Below are 22435 nucleotides of genomic sequence, written 5' to 3'. Positions count from 1 at the left end.
TGACGATGATTTTACTTCCCACCCGGCACCCACTTTATAGCCACGATTAAGGATTTGACCTAGGAACTTGATTACGACTCTGAGGACATCGATGGTATGGATGACAATGCCGAAGAAGAAGAGGCCCAGAACCCGCCATTCACCGGACGCTGGACGGCCACTTCCTCGTATGACGTATACATGGTGGATGCACCAAAGGAGCACAGCGGCGATGATAAGGAAGACCCAGTTGAGGATAAACCTTCCGAAATACAGTCCAAGCGTCGGCGTCAGCGGTGCCGCTCTAAGTCACGCCGCAGTAAAGACTGCAACACCGGCACAAGAGAAGATGACACTCCGGAAGGTGCCAAAGACAACGAAGACCCCGTCGATAAAGCAAACAAACAAGATGAACTGGAAGATGAGCAGGTTAGCCCTGTTAAACAGGCCACGCATGAAGATTCGGAGGACAATAATTACCTTCTGCTCTCCGAAGATGAGATGAGCCTCGGCACCGAAGACTTCATCATGCCCAAGGAACAAGTTGAGCAGGAGCGCTTCAAGCGCCAGCTAATAGCCACAGAAAGGAGCCTGAAAAAGAAGTAGCAATAGCTTCAAGCTGACCAAGATCTACTGAGTGATAAATGGACTGATTTCCTAGCAGCCGAAGAATATGGCCTCAAGCGCCCAAACAAAAGCTACCTGTCGCTGTCAAAACCGATGGATCTCGGGTAGGGGGTCCCGAACTGTGCGTCTAAGGCGGATGGTAACAGGGGGCAGGGGACATGATGTTTACCCAGGTTCGGGCCCTCTTGATGGAGGTAATCCCGTACGTCCTGCTTGATTGTTCTTGATGATATGAGTATTACAAGAGTTGATCTACCACGAGATCGTAGAGGCTAAACCCTAGAAGCTAGCCTATGGTATGATTGTATGTTGTCCTTCGGACTAAACCCTCCGGTTTATATAGACACCGGAGGGGGCTAGGGTTACATAGAGTTGGTTACAAGGGAGGAGATCTACACATCCGTATTGCCTAGCTTGCCTTCCACGCCAAGGAATGTCCCATCCGGACATGGGACGAAGTCTTCAATCTTGTATCTTCATATTTGAATAGTCTGGCCAAAGGATATAGTCCAGCTGTCCGGAGACCCCCTAATATAGGACTCCCTTAGTAGCCCCTGAACCAAGCTTCAATGACGATGAGTCCGGCGCGCAGTATTGTCTTCGGCATTGCAAGGCGGGTTCCTCCTTCAAATAGTCCATAGAAGATTTTGAACACCAGAATAGGCGGCTCTGCAAAACTAGTTCCACATACTACCGCAGAGAGAATAATATTTCCACAAATCTAATCTGCTCATGCGTTCTGACAGCATGACGTCATGTCATGGATCGGTCATTATTCGAACCATTTTTCTCAACCAACACCGCACATAACATGGGGCAGTTTTCTTGACACGTCTTGTCAAAGCAGAGATCGTGTCCCCCTTATTACGGGATTCTCATCAATACGGACGTGGGTAACCCAACTACACCATCAATTATGGTGCCTGGGGAATAAGCGGTTTTACCAGGCAAGTGGGGAGACACATCGCCTCTTGCGCCCTTATAAAGGGACAAGGATTTACCCCCTTTTACCCACGCCTTCTACCTCCTCGTTTATCCATTCTCACGCACACTCGAGCTCTAGCGCCCAAGCTCGTGTTCTTCTTCTCAAACCACTCCAAGCATGTCCGGAGCAGGAGGCAAGTGGATGGTCTCCTCCGTCATGGAGGAGAACATTGCAAAGTTGCGGGCAGCCGGATACCTGGCCGCAGATATCGCGCACTGGCTGCCAGACGCAGGGCAGGTCGTCCCTATGCCCGAACCCAATGAGAGGATAGTTTTTCTTACCCATTTCGTCCGTGGACTGGGATTTCCCCTCCAGCCATTTGTCCGCGGGCTCATGTTTTACTATGGGCTGGATTTTCATGATCTGGCCCCCAATTTCATCCTCAACATCTCGGCATTTATCGTCGTGTGCGAGGCCTTCCTCCGCATCATGCCCCACTTTGGCCTATGGCTAAAAACCTTCAATGTTAAACCGAAGGTGGTGGGTACCCAGCAAGAAAAGTGCGGAGGCGCCATGGTGGGCAAGATGCCTAACGTCACCTGGCTCGAGGGCACCTATTTGGATACCATAAAGGGGTGGCAATCGGGGTGGTTCTACATCACCGAGCCGCGCGACTCCAACTGAGTGGCGGCCCCCAAATTTCAATCCGGAATCCCCACGCGGCTCACCTCCTAGAAAGAGAAGGGCCTGTCCTGGGGTTCTTCGGCAGAGTTGACCAGACTCCATACCTGCATCCAGAACATAACGAGCAAGAAAATCAAGCTCGTCAACATGGTCCAGGTTATGCTCTTCAGCCGCATCCTGCCGTGTCAACGACGGGCATTTGATTTGTGCGAGTTCGACTCGGCCAAGTACCAGACGCTGCGAGAGCTCTATGACACGACCACGAGGACGTCTGGAGGGTGTTGTTCAAGGGCGCCGAGGTACCTCATTCCCTCACCAAGGACCGCGGACTCAGCGCAAGGCGCTGCGCCAATCCAGTAAGTTTTTATATTTCTCAGGGTATTTATTTGCCCCGGTTTAGTCATATGCAGGATCTAAGCTTCTATGTCATTAACAGGACTGGATAAAGACAACGGAGCAGCTTGATTGCGCAGCCCCCTGCCCGCAGATCCTGCAAACGCTCTCCTAACGGAGATGCTGACTCCGGCGCCTTACGAGGTGCCGGTGAAGAAGACCAAGAAGAAGGCCGCGGGGACCCGAAAGGGTCTCCGGCACAAGGTTGTATCGGACTCATCGTCTGATGACTCCGACGCGCACTCCTCCCACGAAGACGAGGAGGAGGAAGAGGAAAGTTCTCCCCCCTAGGCCGGGAGACAAGAAAAGGCAGGCCGACCCAACCGGGGAGGCCGAAGGGTCCAAGAAGGGAAGGACCCCCCATCCGGACTGCTCCACTACGGCCGCCCACAGCGACGACGAGTGGTTCCCCAGGGTCAAGCCCCTGGCGAAGTCGTAAGTATCTGGATACCATAGTAATTGGTATGTTTTGTTGCACTTCTTCTACTTATGCCGAATATGATTATACAGCATGTCCCGAGCCCGTATCGACGTATCTTCGTCGGACGGTTCTTTGGACTCGTTGGATACGAATAGCGATTCACTTCCGACCGCCTCCACCCCTTGCCCCGCGGAAAATGTTGAAGTGTTGTTTCAACAAGCACCAGGCCAAGGGAAGGTAGTCCTGGGGGCGCCTCGAGGCGACCTTCCTGACCCTGGGCGCAAAGGGATCAAAATCCCCACGGGCTCCAAGTTCGGCCCCCAGCCAAACACTACGCCAGCACCTTCGATGGTTCTAGACTTCGGCGGGCGTCCCCTCGTTAAGAGGGGCTAGCCGCCCGTGCCGGTGGCCTCTGCCCAGCCAGAGACGCAGAACAACTTGCTAGAAGCACTTCGCGGCGCTTCCATCGACGAAGAGCACCACACTATCATGAGTGCGGTGATCGAGAAAGTTCAGTCCGCCAAGAACAGACTGACCGCGCCAGCCTCTTAACAGGCTTTGAGGTAAGCAATGAAGATATAGGAAAATAGGACCGCACGGACACTAGCCCCTGATGCTCTGTTCTGCATTCAGAAAGAAAGGCCGAATAGAGGATCAAATGATAACTCAGGAGTCTAATTAGAAAAAATGTCAATGTGTATGTGCAGGCTTCACTGCTGGCCGCTGCCACACGTACTGCGGAGGTCTCTGCGCTGAAGCAGGACCTGGAGCGGTCCGAGGACGAGCTCGGCCTTACAAAGAGGCAGCTCGAGGAGAGCAAAGGTAAGCAATACCCTTGTCTATATATTTAAAAAGAAGTGCGGGTGTAAAGTAATAGGATCATCATGGATTTTCCAGGGGCCACGACCGAGGTGGCAACCCTGAGGAAGGCGCTGTTCGAGGCCGAAGACAAAGCGTCCAAGGAGCGCATTGAGCGGGAGAAGCAAGAAGCCCGAGTAGGCGAGGTGCAGCAAGAGCTCGAGGCTCTCGCGAAATAGCACGAGTCCTTGGAGCTTGACTCTAAAGACGCGAGAGTCCGAGCTCGCCCAGGCACTTGAAAGCGTCTGGAGCGCCAAGGCCGAAGCCCACTTGGCCCTCCAGGAGATTGATGCGGTGAAGAAGATAGCAGTGGGTAAGGCATTCATTATGCAAAGCAAGCATGTGGAGGAAACTTTCCTTTTACTTACCCTAATTCGGAGCTCTCCAGGGGCGTTCGCAAATCTTCCCCGCAGTGTACTGGATGCCGTGGAGTTTTACCGAGCTCAGGAGGGGCGCTCGATGGAAAACTTGTTCTGGTCTCAGTATACTGGGACCGAACACCCCGTGCCCTTGAGCGACCAGCTGAAGCAATTGGTTGAGCTTCACAAGGCGGCCGAACAGGCCATGAGGGGCCTTATAGTTCGGATGTGGCCTGGCGAGCCCCTTCCTGGCAGCTACTTCGGTCTGCATCGAGGGTGCGCGCAGGGCTTTTGCCCGGGCGAAGGTGCACTGGGAGAAGCTGGACACCGTGAAGCTGGTGAAGGAGTGGCCGCCGGAGGGCAAGGAGCATCGCTGCACCGAAATGTATTATGAGAGTGTCCTAAAGGGTTACCTCCTTGTGGGGGATGAGTGTGCCAAGGATGTAATTTTTGAATGAACATGCTCATGTGATCCTGTAATATGAAACGAGTTCATTTGCGTCATGCGACGCTTTTTAATTTAAAATATTACCTTCTGTGCGGCCGTTTATAAAATCTGAGAGTTGGCCTGTCGTCGGCTTCTGCCCCCATGTAACTAGTACTGGGTGTTCGGGATAAACCTGAACACTCTTCACCCCAATTTTGGGTCCTTCAAGGGAGGTGTTCAGCGCAACGAACCAGGCAATCGGACTATAATGCTTTATCACTCTCACTTAGCCATAGAAGTCTACAGTTTTAAATTTTGACGAAGCCCCTGGTATTCGGAAGGCTGAATTTGCGGCGCTATACATGCCTAAACAGGACAAGGCCGACTCCTCACCTGAAGCGGCAAAAGTCTTTAAGAACTTCAGACCTCTCGAATAGCGACCAATCTCTCGCCTTATCATGATAGTCAGTTTTCGACTTTCTCTACTGAGGTGCTCGTCCGGAAGGACCCAGACACAATCGCAATAGTTCTCCCACCGCTACCTTAGCCAATATAGCGGAACATAAGGTACCAAAGCATGGGAGCCGGGAAAACCCAACTATTGACACAAGACATGATTCGGAGCTGATGCATATAATGCTATAAGTTCGGGGTGCCGCACTTTTGAAAGTGTTCGGACTTCTCGCGCCGTATTATGGGGTAAACGAAAGCCCCTGGCATACTGACCGTGCCCGAATTTACGGGTGCGGATTGTCGTAAATGCACAAAAAGGAAAAAAAGAATGAATAATGCAATAATAGACTAATGCTATGCATTGTTATTTAAATAATACGTCGAAGCGTACTGGTATAGGTAGTGTAATAAGCAGAAAGTAGGACTATTCGAAATGTCCTATCCAAGGGCAAGCTGCGTATGGATAGTAGAAAGCGGGTATTATTAGTAGAGACCACCTGGGGGTTCCCATGTACATCTGAGAGTTAGGCCCTGGAAGCAAAAATAAATGATAAAGGTATACAGCCCCTAGGGTGGTTAAGTCGCATTGCGGGACGTGCCCTGATCGTGCCCCCGCCTATGTCCATGGAATTTTTAGTGCATAATTATGTACACACGGCACAGATTTCGTCTCTTGACTTGGACTGGGATGGGGTCCGAATTGCTAGGCGAGCTCTGAATGTGCCAGGCGATCCTGTTGTAGTTTACTCCGGACGCGCTTGAAGGTGTTCGGGTGCTCTATCGCCGAATTAGTGGTTTGCCTTGAAAGGTTGCTTTGTGGTTCTGCTGCGAGGGTCGCAGTGTCACTACAAAAAAAAGACACATCGGTGACATTTTGGGTCGAACGAAAAAAACTATGTCATACATATGACACTTCTATGACGATAATTGTGAAAAAACCCAGTATCATCATAGATGTGGTGGGCTCATAGTTCTTTGACAAAAAATCATGACAGAAAATAAGCTTTTCGTGCTGGGCGGGCCGGAGACGCAGTTGCATGACATTCTTTGGGCCGTCCATGACGGAAAAAACCATGGTAGAAGCGAGGGGGAGGAAAATTTCAGGGAGTTCCTGGTTATGGTGGGAGGTCAAGGGCCGAGCGATGCGCGTTTCTCTCGTACACGTATGCGCGTGTGTGCGAGGCGTTGGGCTCTAACTGAACCCAAGCGATTGCACTGCAGGCTACGCGTTACTGAACCGGAGCGATCGATCGATGACTGTTAACTGAACCCGATCGAGCCATTCCTTCTCTACTCCAGCTAACTGAAGCCGATCGATCGGATGAACAATGAGCATTGTGGGGGGGGGGGGTTGGATGAACAGTGAGCGGTGGCGCTACCTCTAGATGAACAGGACCCCGTGGTGTGGAGGGCTGGATGAACAGTAGACGGAGGAGGGGTTGTGACGCCCCGAGACCGATGTGCCAGGTGTCCGCCAGTTATTCGTTGTTGTTGCCTTGTCATTCACTTGCGTGTTACACCTTGTAATGTCATCATGTGCATTGCATCATCATGTTTTAAAAACTTGCATCCGTCCGGGTTTCCCAGTTCCTTCCGTTGTCCGTTTTGAGCCCAGACACACTTGCACGCGCCCGCGGCATGTCTGAAATATTATTTTATAAGTGGCCGGAAAATGTTCTCAGAATGGGATGAAAGTTGGCATGCGGTGCTTTTATGTTGTAGGTAGGCCGCCTGCCAAGTTTCATCGCGTTCGGAGTCCGTTTGACGCCCCAACGGATAACTATAGCGGCAGTATAGCCGGTCTAACGTCGGACGTTTTCGGTCTCCGAAAACTGTTGCCGGACTTTCCCTCTCTTTCCTCTCTAGCCCATCTGCACAGCCCACCTAGGCCCAGCCCACTCCTCGTCGTGCCTGGAGCCGTCCGATCGTGATCCGAGGGTTCGAAAACGGATGAAAACCCCTAACCCTAAACTCCTGCCTATTTAAGAAGCCCCCCTTGCCATTTTCGAGTGCCCCTAGCCTTCCCCTACCCTCAGCCACCGCATCCCCCTCAAAAAACGCACCACCAGACAGATCCATCCACCTCCTCCTCGTTTTCCGGCGAACTCTACCTCCACCTCGCCACTTGGTGCGCAGTCATTGGCTATGCCGTCACCGCCAGCCAGCCTCCTCCACTCCCCTCGCGCCACGCGCCCCTGCCTGCCTCCCACCTTGCGCAGGGCCCGCGTAACCCAGATCGAGGCCCTGGAAGCCCATCTGCGCCCGAGACATGTCGTCGCCTGCTCGCTCCCGCTGCACCTCCTCGATCTGATCCGGATCGGGAGGGAGCCGTCGCTCGATGCTCCCACAGGACCCGCCGGCCACCGGAGCACACCTTATCACCGGCGACCCCTGCTCCGCGATATCGCCCAGGTCGCGTCGCGGTCGCCCTCTCCTCCCTTCCTCCGTTTCCCTTCTCTTTCTCTTACAGATCTCTCTCTCTCTCTGGCCATGGATAGCGCCGTTTCCCGGAGCTCCTCGTCGCCGCTCAGCTTCCGACGTCGCTCGGATTCGTCGGATGTGGCAAGTTTCTGTCCAGATCCGTCCGTTCCCCAGCCTTCCCGCTGTCTTCAGCCCTCGCCGTCACCAGAGAGCCATCCGCCGTCGTCCTACTTCCTGTCGTGACCAGACACGTGAAGAAGGCCGCCTCCGCGTCGTCGGTTGCACGTGAGTCGGCCTCCTCTCCAGTCTCGTGGGCCGCAAGCACGCACAAGGCCCAGCGCTGCCGCATCTGCCCTGCCAGCCCAAGTTTCGCGCCGCCCCTTCCAGCCTGCTTCCGCTCCGAACTAGGCCTGGCCCATGGGTGAGGCCGCCCCTCGAGCGCCCTCCTTTTTTTTCTCCTTCTCTATTGGGCCGGCCAGATTCGGCCCAGTGTAGAATTTTTTTCAGATCTACGAATTTTTCAATTTCCAGGGATTTGCACTTTTGCAGATCAGCCCCTAAACTTCATGCATATTATAACTCACAAATTAAGCATCACATGTAAAAACTTTGTATATGAAACTTGCTTAGCTTTCATATAGTTTAATAATATGAAACTTTCATCTATGTTTAAAATGTCTAAAAAGTTGTTTGTTTAACGTTGCATAAATGACATGCTAAAATGCTTTAATTCATAACTAAATAACCGTAGCTCGGATTTTAATAAACTTTATATGTAAATGGGGTATAAAAATGCCTAGTTTAACATAGTGGCATCACTATGCATGTTTAATAACTCTAAAATTATGTTTAGGGAAGAACAGTACCAAACCTAATATATGCATATGAGGAGTTTCCGGACTTGTTGTTTTGTTGTTCCGGCCTCATTTAAACTTGCCTAGATTAGATAGTTTCATCATGTGTCACCTCTTGCCATGCTCACAACATTTAATCTTTTTGGATGCATAGACGAGAGAGAACGAAATAAGTCATGTGGTGTTTTCTTCAATATGCAACTCCGTTGTATAATGTGCTCCACTTAATTTGTAGGATTGTTTGTGCACTTTGCCATGCCATGCCTCATTAAACCGGACATGCATCATACTTGGTTGTGCATCATGCGATGTTTATGCGTTGGTTGTTTACTATGTTGTGTGCTTCTTTCCGGTGTTGCTTCGGGTTGGGTCCGATAACGTCGTGATTGTGAGGACCCGTTCGACTACGTCCGTTTGTCTTCTTCATGGACTCGTTCTTCTTCCATGCGGGATTTTAGGCCAGATGACCATACCCTCGAAATCACTTCTATCTTTGCTTGCTTAGTTGCTCGCTCTTTTGCTATGCCTATGTTGCGATACCTACCACTTGCTTATCATGCCTCCCATATTGTTAAGCCAAGCCTCTAACCCACCTTATCATAGCAAACCGTTGTTTGGCTATGTTACCGCTTTGCTCAGCCCCTCTTATAGCGTTGTTAATTGCAGGTGAAGATTGGAGCTTGTTCCATGTTGGAACATGGATATTTTGTTGGGATATCACAATTTCTCTTATTTAATTAATGCATCTATATACTTGGTAAAGGGTGGAAGGCTCGGCCTTATGCCTGGTGTTTTGTTCCACTCTTGTCGCCCTAGTTTCCGTCATATCGGTGTTATGTTCCTGGATTTTGCGTTCCTTACGCAGTTGGGTTATAACGGGAACCCCTTGACAGTTCGCGTTGAATAAAACTCCTCCAGCAATGCCCAAAATTGGTTTTACCATTCACCACCTAGTCTTTTCTTTCCATTGGGTAGGCCTGCCCAAGGGTCATCTTTATTTTAACCCCCCCCCCCCCGGGCCAGCGCTCCTCTGAGTGTTGGTCCGAACTGAGCTGCCTGCGGGGCCACCTCGGGGAAACTTGAGGGTTGGTTTTACTCGTAGCTAGTCTCATCTGAGTGTGCCCTGAGAACGAGATATGTGCAGCTCCTATCAGGATTTGTCGGCACATTCAGGCGGTGTTGCTGGACTTATTTTACCATTGTCGAGGATGTCTTGTAACTGGGATTCCGAGCCTGATCGGGTCTTCCCGCTAGAAGGAATATCCTTCGTTGACCGTGAGAGCTTGTGATGGGCTAACTTGGGACACCCCTGCAAGGTTTTGAACTTCCGAAAGCCGTGCCTGCGGTTATGGGCAGATGGGAATTTGTTAACGTCCGGTTGTAGAAAACCTGAAGATGACCTTAATTAAAATACATCAACCGCGTGTGTAACCGTGATGGCTCTTTCCGGCGGAGTTCGGGAAGTGAACACGGTGTTGGAGTAATGCTTCACGTAGGTTGTTCTAGGATCACTTCTTGATCATAGTTGTTCGACCGTGCTTTTTTCCTTCTCTTCTCGCTCTCATTTGTGTATGTTAGCCACCATACATGCTAGTCGCTTGCTGCCGCTCCACCTCATACCTTTTACCCTTCCTATAAACTTAAATAGTCTTGATCGCGAGGGTGTGAGATTGCTGAGTCCCCGTGACTCACAAATACTTCCAAAACCAGCTTGCAGGTGCCGTTGAACCATGCAGATGACGCAATCAAGCTCAGGAGGAGCTCGATGAAGATCTTGTCCTTTGTGTTGTTTTGATCCAGTTGATCAGTAGTGGAGCCCAGTCGGGACGATCGGGGATCTGTGTAGATTTTGGGGTAGTCTTATTTTATTGGTTCCGTAGTCGGACCTTGATTGTATTTGGATGATGTAATGCTTTATTCATGTAATTGTGTGAAGTGGCGATTGTAAGCCAACTATGTATCTTTTTCCCCTATTGTATTACATGGGTTGTGTGAAGATTACCTCACTTGCAACATTGCTTTCAATGCGGTTATGCCTCTAAGTCGTGCTTCGACACGTGGGAGATATAGCCGCATGGAGGGCGTTACAAGTTGGTATCAGAGCCTTCCCCGACCTTAGGAGCCCCCCTGCTTGATCGAATAGTTGGCATGGTTGAGTCTAGAAAAATGTTTTGAGTCATTTAGGAATTATATATCGGAGAGTTAGGAATTCTTTTTACTCCCCAGTCCCTTCATCGCTCTGGTAAGGCATCCTGACATAGAGTTTTGACTCTTCTCTTCTCAAATTTCACTAAAACAAATTTTAGGATCACGCGGGTATCTCGGAATCGTTCCGATAGTTTTGTGACGAGAACATTGTTCTTGGTGCCTCCTGACATTTAGTGGTTGTGGCAGTGTCCCGGGGAGTTGAGCTCCGAGGTGTTGTCGTCATAATTTTATCGTTGCAGTTCTGGAATACCTGAGTTTATGTTCGCCGACACCGAAAATCTCTTTTATCCATTTGTTGGTGAGATAATCTCGACGCCACCCCGTACTGGGGCGGGAGTTCGGGAGTATTGCCATAACTCGTATAACGGATGCTTTTCGAAGGTTGAGGTAGACGATTTCCAAAGGTTTCTTGGTTATGTGTTGAAGGATGGATACAGCTGGATGTAGGATTTGTTAGTTTTGGGTGAGATATTATGCTTCCCCTGTATCCCCAACACCTGATTGCATAACTGGGAAAATTTCGGGAGTTTATAAGTGGGAATTCAAGTAGCTCTTAGGATATCTTTCCGACAGATGTATGATATGAAATTGGGGTTCGACGTCTAGTGGTACGCCTATCCACGGTTGGTTTTACAGTGGTCTCGTTGTGTCTTAAAGAGTCCTTGGCTATGCCAACTAGGGGACGCTTTGTATGTCATGTTCACTGCCTTGTACATGATGGTGCTGTACGATCGAGCCCGTGTAGGCCCCACCACGAAAACTTCGGACGAAATATCTATCATATGTTTGTTCCGGCTTATTTTGCAAGCCAACCCTTTGTTTTTGTTTTGAGTTGTGGTATTCGAGTTGCTTCAATGTCAAGTGTTATTCCATACCTTTCCTAAATGGTGTTCTCATACTCCGATGTGAATACTAATCCCTCTTGATCATCGAGATTGTTTTGTCAATCTTTTTTTAACCGGTGTGTTTCTCTTCAAGTGGATCCAATCTTTGTCAACATTCACAAGATCAACTCAGGTCCTCTCAACGGTGTTCATTTCATTCGTCCCAAGATGCCTTTGTTTTCCCACCCTCCCACCCTTTTTCTTCAAGGACTCAGATTTCTCAATCAAGTATCATTTTATTGATGGAAGTCTCTCCATTCTTTTCCTTCAATGTTCTTATCCGGTGATTCTCATGAAGATTCTAGCGGAACCTCAAGTTCATCATTATTCATTCTCTTTCTTCTCCGGTGAAACTAATTCAAGCTTTGTTGATCATATCCTTCCCTCGTTTCAAATGCCTTCTCATGCCGGTACACCTCTTAATCATCCACTTCTTGATATTCAATTGTTCTGGAGTGTTCAAGATATCTCGAAGATTCGTGGTTCCACTCTACATTCATTCAAGATCTTTCGAGGATCTTACCTCATTCAAGCCATCACTTTTCAACCGGCGCAATCTATCTTCTAAATCATTCAACGGTGTTTTTCTTTTGAGTGGGCCCTAACCCACAGGTCTTTTCCAGGATCTTACCTGGCTCTTCTTATTTTACCTTCTCAAATTCTTTTCAAAGTTTGACGTAAGAATGAATTATCATCAGTCTTATATTTTTTTTCTCCAAGATCTGTCGAATTCTTTTCATTGTTGGCTCAACCTATTCGTTTTGATTCTTCCGAAGTGCCTAGATAAGTCATGATGGTATTTCTTGTCGTCATTCTCAGTTTGGAAGACCGGAGAAGATTCTTATTTCAACCTTGCTCCATTCTATTCAAGATTCGTCATTCGAGATTATTGCCATCCTCTCATAATTGTTTTTTTCGATTGTCAGAATTCTTTTCATCTATCCGAAGCAATTCAAGAGTCTTCTCAGTTTGTTTCTCCGGAGCCCATCATCTCAAAATTATTCATGTCAGCTTTCAGCTATCATTCAAAAATCTTAACAGTGCATCGCCCAAATATCCTCTAATCAGCTTGTGATCTATTCGTTCTCTTGGATCTAAGTTCACTCAAGCATCTTCGTTCATTTGCTAACTCTTCCCGGTGTTTCTTTATCTTTACTTCGTTCATTTTCAATTCTTACGGTGGTTCGTTCAAGATTTCTCTTCCTTCATTTATCATATCAATTTATTCGTTGCTTCAATCATACCGGTGGTTCATTGAAGACCTTCTCAAGGTTGTGCTATATCTACCTTAATCCTTTCTATGAGAATAAGTAGTGTGCCAAATCCATTGTTTTTCATCAATTTAATTGGTGAAGGAGAAGCATAATGTAATTCTTATTCTTGTTTCTTCGAGGGAATTCAATTCCTTATTCCGTAGCCTCATCAAAATTCTCGGTTTCAATTGTTTCATCTTTCTTTTCCCGGAGTTCCAAGTTTTTCTCAATTATTTCATCACGAAGATCCATCTAATCATTACAAGGATTCACCTTGTGTTTTCAACGTCTTTTTTCCTTTCGTTTGATCATTCTTTTATTACCGAAGTTCATCATGGAGGCTCTACACAATGGTTCACCAATCATTTAATTCCTTCTCGAAGTGCTCATCAAGATACTTTTCAGAGGAACTCAAGTATTCTTTATCTTGCATTTCAAAGTGCAATTCTTTCAGCCGTATCATTCGAGGTGGTATTATGTCATTCTTGATAATTTGAGTTCATGTCTCATGATTCACATGTTGTTAAGAATGAGGTATTTTAAATCCATCAATCTCGTCATTGGAGTTACCTTGGGTTATTCTTCACCTAAAACTTTCCCTAAGGATTGTTGCTAATTATGATGCTTAAAAATGACCCAAGTTCTTTTATCCTCCCGGTGATATACTTTCTCGCCTCCTTGTTCATATCATTCCAATTCTTTTTCCCGTGAGTGGCAGGTTGTCACCTCATAATTTGAGATGTATTCCATAAGACCATATCAAGCGTATTCTTTTCGTTGTTGGTGTTCCAAAAATTCTGTTCGACCTTTCGATTAAGGATGCCTTTTCAACTCTTTTGTGTCAGAAGTTGGCATTTTCTTCTCCATTCTCCTAGTTCAATTATCTATCTTCTATTCTTTTGTTCCGGAGGCATTGTCATGTTGCTCTCTTCGTCCTATCATCTTGTTTTGCCCAGATCATGTTCTTTCTTTTTTTTGCTTATATTTTCAACCGGAGTGTCATGCCCCTCTTTTTCAAGTTCTTCCCATTAAATCAACTTGTGCCCCCTTCTCAAGCGGAGTGCCGTCTGAAATCGTTCTTACCCATTGTGCCATTCTTTCATTAGTTCCGGAGGCAGTGTGTTGTTGATTTCATCAAGTATCATCCAATCTTCCCAAGTTCATATGCAATTTCTTTCCATTCAGTCGGAGTGTTGTCCAAATTATATCATTCTTTCCCTTCCATATCTTGTTTTAACCGGAGTCTCATCAAAGTGCTTTCCTTTTGCCAAGTTCTTATTCAATTCCTTTTCTTTTCAAGCGGAGTGTTGCCCGAATTTGTTCTTCCTTGTTACTCTTCCCTACCGGAGTGTTTTCAACTTTGTTCTTCTTCATTGCATTCTTTCTTTCAATTTGTTCAACTTCTCAAGGTTCTTTGGTCTCACTCGTTTGTGAAAGAAGCAACTTAGTCATACCTCTCTTTTTTTTCTCTTCTGTTTTCCCTCCAGTGCCATTCTAGATCTCGGGACGAGATCCTCTCGTAGTGGTGGAGTGTTGTGATGCCCCGAGACCGATGTGCCAGGTGTCCACCAGTTATTTGCTGTTGTTGCCTTGTCATTCGCTTGAGTGTTGCATCTTGTCATGTCATCGTGTGCATTGCATCATCATGCTCTAAAAACTTGCATCTGTCCGGGTTTCCCAGTTCCTTCCGTTGTCCGTTCTGAGCCCAGACACACTTGCACGTGCCCGCGGTGAGTACGAAATATTATTTTAGAAGTGGCCGGAAAATGTTCTCAGAATGGAATGAAAGTTGGCATGCGGTGTTTTTGTGTTGTAGGTAGGCCGCCTGCCAAGTTTCACCGCGTTCAGAGTCCGTTCGACGCCCTAACGGATAACTATAGCGGCTGTATAGCCGGTCTAACGTCGGACGTTTTCGGTCTCCGAAAACTGTTGCCGGCTTTCCCTCTCTTTCCTCTCTTGCCCATCTACACAGCCCACCTAGGCCCAGCCCACTCCTCCTCGTGCCTGGAGCCGTCCGATCGTGATCCGAGAGTCCGAAAACGGATGAAAACCCCTAACCCTAAACCCCTGCCTATTTAAGAAGCCCCCCTTGCCATTTTCGGGTGCCCCTAGCCTTCCCCTACCCTCAGCCGCCGCATCCCCCTCGAAAACCGCACCACCAGACAGATCCATCCACCTCCTCCTCGTTTTCCCGCGAACTCAACCTCCACCTCGCCACTTGGCGCGCAGTCATTGGCTACGCCGTCACCGCCAGCCAGCCTCCTCCACTCCCCTCGTGCCACGCGCCCCTGCCTGCCTCCCACCTCGCGCAGGGCCCGTGGAACCCAGATCGGGGCCCTGGAAGCCCATCTGCGCCTGAGACGTGTCGTCGCCTGCTTGCTGCCGCTGCACCTCCTTGATCCGATCCGGATCGGGAGGGAGCCGCCGCTTGATGCTCCCGCAGGACCCGCCGGCCACCGGAGCACACCTTATCGCCGGCGACCCCTGCTCCGCGATGTCGCCCAGGTCGTGTCCCGGTTGCCCTCTCATCCCTTCCTCCGTTTCCCTTCTCTTTCTCTTACACATCTCTCTCTCTGGCCATGAACAGCGCCGCTGCCCGGATCCGTCCGTTCCCCAGCCTTCCCGCTGTCTTCGGCCCTCGCCGTCGCCGGAGAGCCATACGCCGTCGTCCTGCTTCCTGTCGTGGCCAGACGCGTGAAGAAGGTCGCCTCCGCGTCATCGGTTGCACGTGATCCGGCCTCCTCTCCAGTCTTGTGGTCCGAAGCACGCACAAGGCCCACCGCTGCCGCATCTGCCCCGCCAGCCCAAGTTTCGCGCCGCCCCTTCCAGCCTGCTTCCCCTCCGAACTGGGCCTGGCCCATGGGTGAGGCCGCCCCCCGAGCGCCCTCCTTTTTTTTCTCCTTCTCTGTTGGGCCGGCCAGATTCGGCCAAGTGTAGCATTTTTTTCAGATCTGTGAATTTGTCAATTTCCAGGGATTTGCACTTTTGCAGATCAGCCCCTGAACTTCATGCATATTTTAACCCACAAATTAAGCATCACATGTAAAAACTTTGTATATGAAACTTGCTTAGTTTTTCATCTAGTTCAATAATATGCAACTTTCATCTATGTTTAAAATGTCTAAAAAGTTGTTTGTTTAACGTTGCATAAATGACATGCTAAAATGCTCTAATTCATAACTAAATAACCGTAGCTCGAATTTTAATAAACATTATATGTAAATGGGGTAGAAAAATGCCTAGTTTAACATGGTGGCATCACTTTGCATGTTTAATAACTCTAAAATTATATTTAGGGCAGAACAGTACCAAACCTAATATATGCATATGAGGAGTTTCCGGACTTGTTGTTTTGTTGTTTCGGCGTCATTTAAACTTGCCTAGATTAGATAGTTTCATCATGTGTCACCTCTTGCCATGCTCACAACATTTAATCTTGTTGGATACATAGACGAGAGAGAACTAAATAAGGCATGTGGTGTTTTCTTCAATATGCAACTCCGTTGCAAAATGTGCTCCACTTAATTTGTAGGATTGTTTGTGCACTTTTCCATGCCATGCCTCATTAAACCGGACATGCATCATACTTGGTTGTGCATCATGCCATGTTTATGAGGACCCGTTCGACTACGTCCATTTGTCTTCTTCATGGACTCGTTCTTCTTCCTTGCGGGATTTCAGGCAAGATGACCATACCCTCGAAATCACTTCTATCTTTGCTTGCTTAGTTGCTCGCTCTTTTGCTATGCCTATGCTGCGATACCTACCACTTGCTTATCATGCCTCCCATATTGTTAAGCCAAGCCTCTAACCCACTTTATCCTAGCAAACCATTGTTTGGCTATGTTACCGCTTTGCTCAGCCCCTCTTATAGCGTTGTTAGTTGCAGGTGAAGAATGGAGCTTGTTCCATGTTGGAACATGGATATTTTGTTGGGCTATCACAATATCTCTTATTTAATTAATGCATCTATATACTTGGTAAAGGGTGGAAGGCTCGGCCTTATGCCTGGTGTTTTGTGCCACTCTTGCCGCCCTAGTTTCCGTCATATCGGTGTTATGTTCCCGAATTTTGCATTCCTTATGCAGTTGGGTTATAATGGGAATCCCTTGACAGTTCTCCTTGAATAAAACTTGGGTTTCCAGAGCCCGAGGGTCATCTTATTTTAAACCCTCCCGGGCCAGTTCTCCTCTGAGTGTTGGTCCACCTGTCAGCTGTCGGTGGCCACCAGGGGCAACTCTAGGCTGGCCTACCCGTACCTAAGACAATCTGAGTGTGCCTTGAGAAAGAGACATGTGCAGCTCCGATCGAGATTTGTCGGCACATTCGGGCGGTGTTGCTGGATTTGTTTTATCTTGTCGAAGTGTCCCGAAGAACCGGGATACCGAGTCTGATCGGAATGTCTCGGGAGGAGGTCTATTCCTTCGTTGACCGTGAGAGCTTGTCATGGGCTAAGTTGGGACTCCCCTGCAAGGATTTGAACTTTCGAAAGCTGTGCCCGCGGTTATGGGCAGATGGGAATTTGTTAATGTCCGGTTGTAGATAACTTGAACCTTAACTTAATTAAAATGAATCAACAGTGTGAGTTACCGTGATGGTCTCTTCTCGGCGGAGTCCGGGAAGCGAACATGGTGTTGGATTAATGCTTGCCGCAGGATGCTCTTTTAGTTACTCGTTCGCGCTTTGCCTCCTCTTCTCGCTCTCTTTTGCGAACAGGATAGCCACCATATATGCTAGTCGCTTGCTGCAACTCCATATATTTTTCCTTGCCATACCTATTAAGCTTAAATAGTCTTGATCGCGAGGGTGCGAGATTGCTGAGTCCCTGTGGCTCACAGATTACTATTAAACCAGATGCAGGGCCTGATGATTCCGTTCCAGATGACGCGCTTGAGCTTAAGTGGGAGTTCGACGAGGACTCACGCTGATACTACGTGTCTTTCCCTGATGATCATCAGTGGTGCCCAGTTGGGGCGATCGGGATCGTGTTGCATGTTGGGTTTATCTTTTATTTTGGCGCCGTAGTCGGGCCATGAGTGTTTGAATGTTGTAATGCTATTTATGTACTTTGATTTATGTGGCGAGTGTAAGCCAACTATGTTATCTCCCCTTTTATTATCTATATATTACATGGGATGTTGTGAAGATTGCCTAACTTGCGACATTGCTTTCAATGCGGTTATGCCTCTAAGTCGTGCCTCGACACGTGGGAGATATAGCCGCATCGAGGGCGTGACAAGTTGGTATTCAGAGCCTTCCCCGACCTTAGGAGCCCCCCACTAATTGATCGTTTTTAGCAGCCATTGTTGAGTCTATAAAAATGTTTTGAGTCATTTAGGAATTATATATTGGAGAGTTTAGGAATTCTTTTTACTTCCCAGTCTCCTCATCGCTCTGGTAAGGCATCCTGACATAGAGTTTTGACTCTTCTCTTCTCAAATTTCACTAAAAAAATTAGGATCATGCGGGTATCTTGGAATCGTTCCGATGGTTTTGTGACGAGAACATTGTTCTTGGTGCCTCCTGTCTTTAGGGGTTGGGGCAGTGTCCCGGGGAGTTGAGCTCCGAGGTGTTGTCATCACAATTTTATTGTTGCAGTTCTGGGATACCTGAGTTTAGTACGCCGACATCGAAAATCTCTTTTATGCAGTTTGTTGGTGAGATAACATCGACGCCACCCAGTACTGGGGCGGGAGTTTGGGAGTATCGCCATAACTTGTATCACGGATGCTTTTCGAAGGTTGAAGTAGATGGTTTCCGAAGTTTTTCTCGGTTATGTGTTGAAGGATGGATATAGCTGAATGTAGGATTTGCTAGTTTTGGGTGAGATATTATGCTTCCCCTGTATCCCCAACACCTGATTGCATAACCGGAAAGGTTCGGGAGTTTCATAGGTGGGAATTCTTGTAGCTCTAGCTCTTCTTCCACGTATATTGGTTTGAGATTGGGATTTCTTAGCAAGTATTCGTTCTTGATCCATACCTTGTTGATTTATTCCTCTACCTAAATTCTAAGTGGCTTCTCAATTTATGGATATGTCACCATTTCAAGTGGAATGCATTCGTTCATTTTGTTCGGATGTGAAGACTATATGTTGCTATTTTCATTCTGGTGGATTCAGCTTCAATAATTGTCTATCAATGTGCTAATGGATGTCAATCTCTTCAGGATGGCTCCTCCAACGCGCACGACTCCAAATCCTGATCCGCCACCACCTCCACCTCCTCCGGAGGCATGGCAAGTTGTGATGGCCGCAACCAATGCAAACACGCAGTTGATCATGCAAATTCTTCAAGAGCGCAATCAAGCGAACCAAGGCAACCAAGGCAACAATCAGAATCACTTTGCTACACTCAACCAGTTCCTTGCAAATCAGCCAAAGACTTTCAGCAATTGTGTTGAGGCAACTGATGTTGATGATTGGCTAGTGGATCTGTGCAAGCATTTCGAGAGCAGTAACGTCAGGCCTGAGGACTTTGTCAAGTTCGCATCCTTCCAACTCAAAGACCAAGCTGCAGAATGGTTCCAGCAGTACAAGGATTCCAGAGGAGGCCGTGTGATTACCTGGGATGAATTCCGTCAAGATTTCAAAGCTCATCATATCCCTCAGAGCGTGGTTGAAAGTAAGCGTGAGGAATTCCGCAACCTGAAGCAAGGCTCTTTGTCTGTCTATGACTACAACAAGTTGTTCCAGAAGCTCGCCCGCTTTGCTAAGTAGGACGTCCCTGATGAGAAGAGCATGACATACCGGTTCAGGGGTGGTCTCAGAGAAGAAATCCAGCTAGCTCTTGTTCTCTTTGAGCCCTTGAGGTACGATGAGTTCTACAACATGGCATCGAAGCAAGAGGCCGCTCAACTGAGATGTGATGCTTCCAAGAAGTGAGTCAGAGATGCTACTCCTTCTTCCTCTACTCAAGTGGCCAAGCAGCAGAAGTATTGGCTTCCTCCTCCTCCGTTTCGTCAGCCGTATCAGAAGAGCAAAGGTGGCAGTGGATCTTCCCACCCACCCAACCCTGGCTTTTAGAACAAGACTTCGTCTCAAGCTCCAAGATCGAGTGCTCCGTATCACCGCCCGCTTTCAGAGGTCACGTGCAACAAGTGCCAACAGAAGGGCCATTATGCCAACAAGTGTTTCAATCAGAGGCGTCTTCCTCCTCCTCCTCCTGTGAGATCGGCAAGTACAGTTGTGGTCAAGCATAACCCCAAGCATGCCAAGGTCAACTTGATGAATGCAGCTCAGGCAGAGGACTCGTCAGATGTCATCATGGGTAACCTTCCTGTTAATGATATTCCAGCTAAAGTTCTTTTTGACACGGGTGCATCGCATTGTTTCATCTCGAGACCGTTTATATCTAAGCATGGTTTGGCTTTGCAAATTTTGCCTAGTCCATTAGCAGTTGTCTCTCCCAGTAGGCGCATGCATGCTAACTCCATTGCTCCAGATGTTACCATCACTTTGGGTGACTACAAATTTCTATCTTCTCCAATGGTTCTTGGTGACTCGGATATTGATCTCATTCTCGGAATGGATTGGCTTTCTAAGCACAAGGCTCAGCTTGATTGTGCAGCCATGCAGATTCAATTGACTCATTCGTCTGAGGATGTAATTGTCTTTGCCGCTCGTGATGATACCATCCGTCTGTTTTCTCTCAATGAAAAGGGTGAACTGGATGCTATCTCGCAGATTCCAGTCGTTTGTGAATATCAAGACTTCTTTCCAGAAGAGCTTCCAGGAATGCCTCCGCACCGGCCAGTTGAATTCGTTATTGAACTTGAGCCTGTCAAGGAACCAGTGTGCAAGCATCCTTACAAGCTCGGACCTGAAGAGTCAAAGGAGCTGAAGAAGCAACTCGATATTCAAGAGAGAATGGGTCTCATTCGACCTAGTTCTTCTCCGTGGGGTTGTGGTGTTCTTTTTGTGAAGAAGAAGGATGGAACGGACCGACTTTGTGTTGATTACCGTCCATTGAACAAGAAGACTATCAAGAACAAATACCCACTTCCCAACATCAACGAGCTGTTCGAACAACTCAAAGGTGCCCAAGTATTCTCCAAGCTTGATCTCCGTATGGGTTATCATCAGATTCGAATCCGTGAGCAAGATATTCCCAAGACGGCTTTCAGGACAAGCTATGGTTCATATGAATACACTGTCATGTCTTTTGGCCTCGTCAACGCTCCTCTGACGTTCTCTCGCATGATGAACTTCATCTTCAAGGCCTACACCAATGACTTCGTTTTGGTCTATCTCGATGACATTCTGGTTTTCTCGAAAAATAAGGAAGATCATGCCAAGCACTTGCGTTTGGTACTCGATAAGCTCAGGGAACACCAGTTCTACGCCAAGTTCTCCAAGTGCGAATTTTGGCTCGATGAGGTCCTTTATCTTGGTCATATCATCTCTGCCAAGGGCATTGCGGTAAATCCTGAGAAGGTGTCTGCAATTGTGAATTGGGAACCTCCTCAGAACGTGAAGCAACTCCGTAGCTTCCTCGGTCTCGCAAGCTATTGCCGAAGATTCGTTGAAAACTTTTCTAAGATTGCGAAGCCTCTCTAAAATATTCTCCAGAAGCACATCAAGTATGTTTGGTCTACGGAGTATGACATTGCTTTCAACACTTTGGAAGAGAAATTGGTCACTGCTCCAGTTCTAACTCCGCCTGATGAATCCAAACCGTACGAGGTCTTTTGCGATGCCTCTCTCCAAGGTCTTGGCGCAGTGTTGATGCAAGAGAAGAAAGTTGTGGCTTATACATCTCGCCAGTTGAAGCCCAACGAGAAGAACTACCCCACTCATGACCTCGAGTTGGCGGCAGTTGTGCATGCTCTTTTGACTTGGAGACATCTCTTATTGGGAAGAAAAGTGGACATTTTCGCTGATCACAAGAGTCTCAAGTACATCTTCACTCAGCCTAATCTCAACCTCAGACAAACTCGATGGGTCGAAATGATTCAAGAGTATAATCCAAGTATCGAGTATACTCCAGGCAAGGCCAATGTGATTGCTGACGCATTGAGCAGGAAGGCTTACTGCAACAGTCTTATTCTCAAGCCTTATCAACCCGAGCTTTGTGAAGCTTTCCGCAAACTTAATCTGCAAGTTGTTCCTCAAGGTTTCCTCGCCAACCTTCAAGTCTCTTCTACCTTGGAAGACCAGATTCGCCAAGCTCAACTTCTCGATGCTATGGTGAAAAAGGTGAAGATTGGGATTGCCAAGAGTCAACCCAAGTACAAGTGCTACCGCCTTGATGACAAGGACACTCTCTTCTTCGAGGATCGTATTGTTGTGCCCAAAGGTGACCTTCGTAAAGTGATCATGAATGAGGCTCACAATTCTCTTCTCTCCATCCACCCTGGGAGCACGAAGATGTATCAGGACCTCAAGCAGTCTTATTGGTGGACTTGAATGAAGCGCGAGATTGCTTAGTTCGTGAATGAATGTGATGTCTACAGAACACCAAAGACCAGCTGGTCTCCTCCAACCTCTTGCCATTCCAGAATGGAAGTTTGACCACATTGAGATGGACTTCGTGACTGGGTTTCCAAAGTCCAAACGTGGCAATGATGCTATATTCGTTGTCATCGACAAACTCACTAAAGTGGCTCACTTTCTGCCTATCAAAGAGTCAATCACTGCAGCTCAATTGGCGGAACTCTATACCCCTCGAATTGTCTCTCTGCATGTCATC

The sequence above is a fragment of the Triticum dicoccoides genome, chromosome 5A, assembly GCF_002162155.2.
Source record: "Triticum dicoccoides isolate Atlit2015 ecotype Zavitan chromosome 5A, WEW_v2.0, whole genome shotgun sequence".
NCBI lineage: Eukaryota > Viridiplantae > Streptophyta > Magnoliopsida > Poales > Poaceae > Triticum > Triticum dicoccoides.
This window is presented reverse-complemented; position numbering follows the sequence as displayed.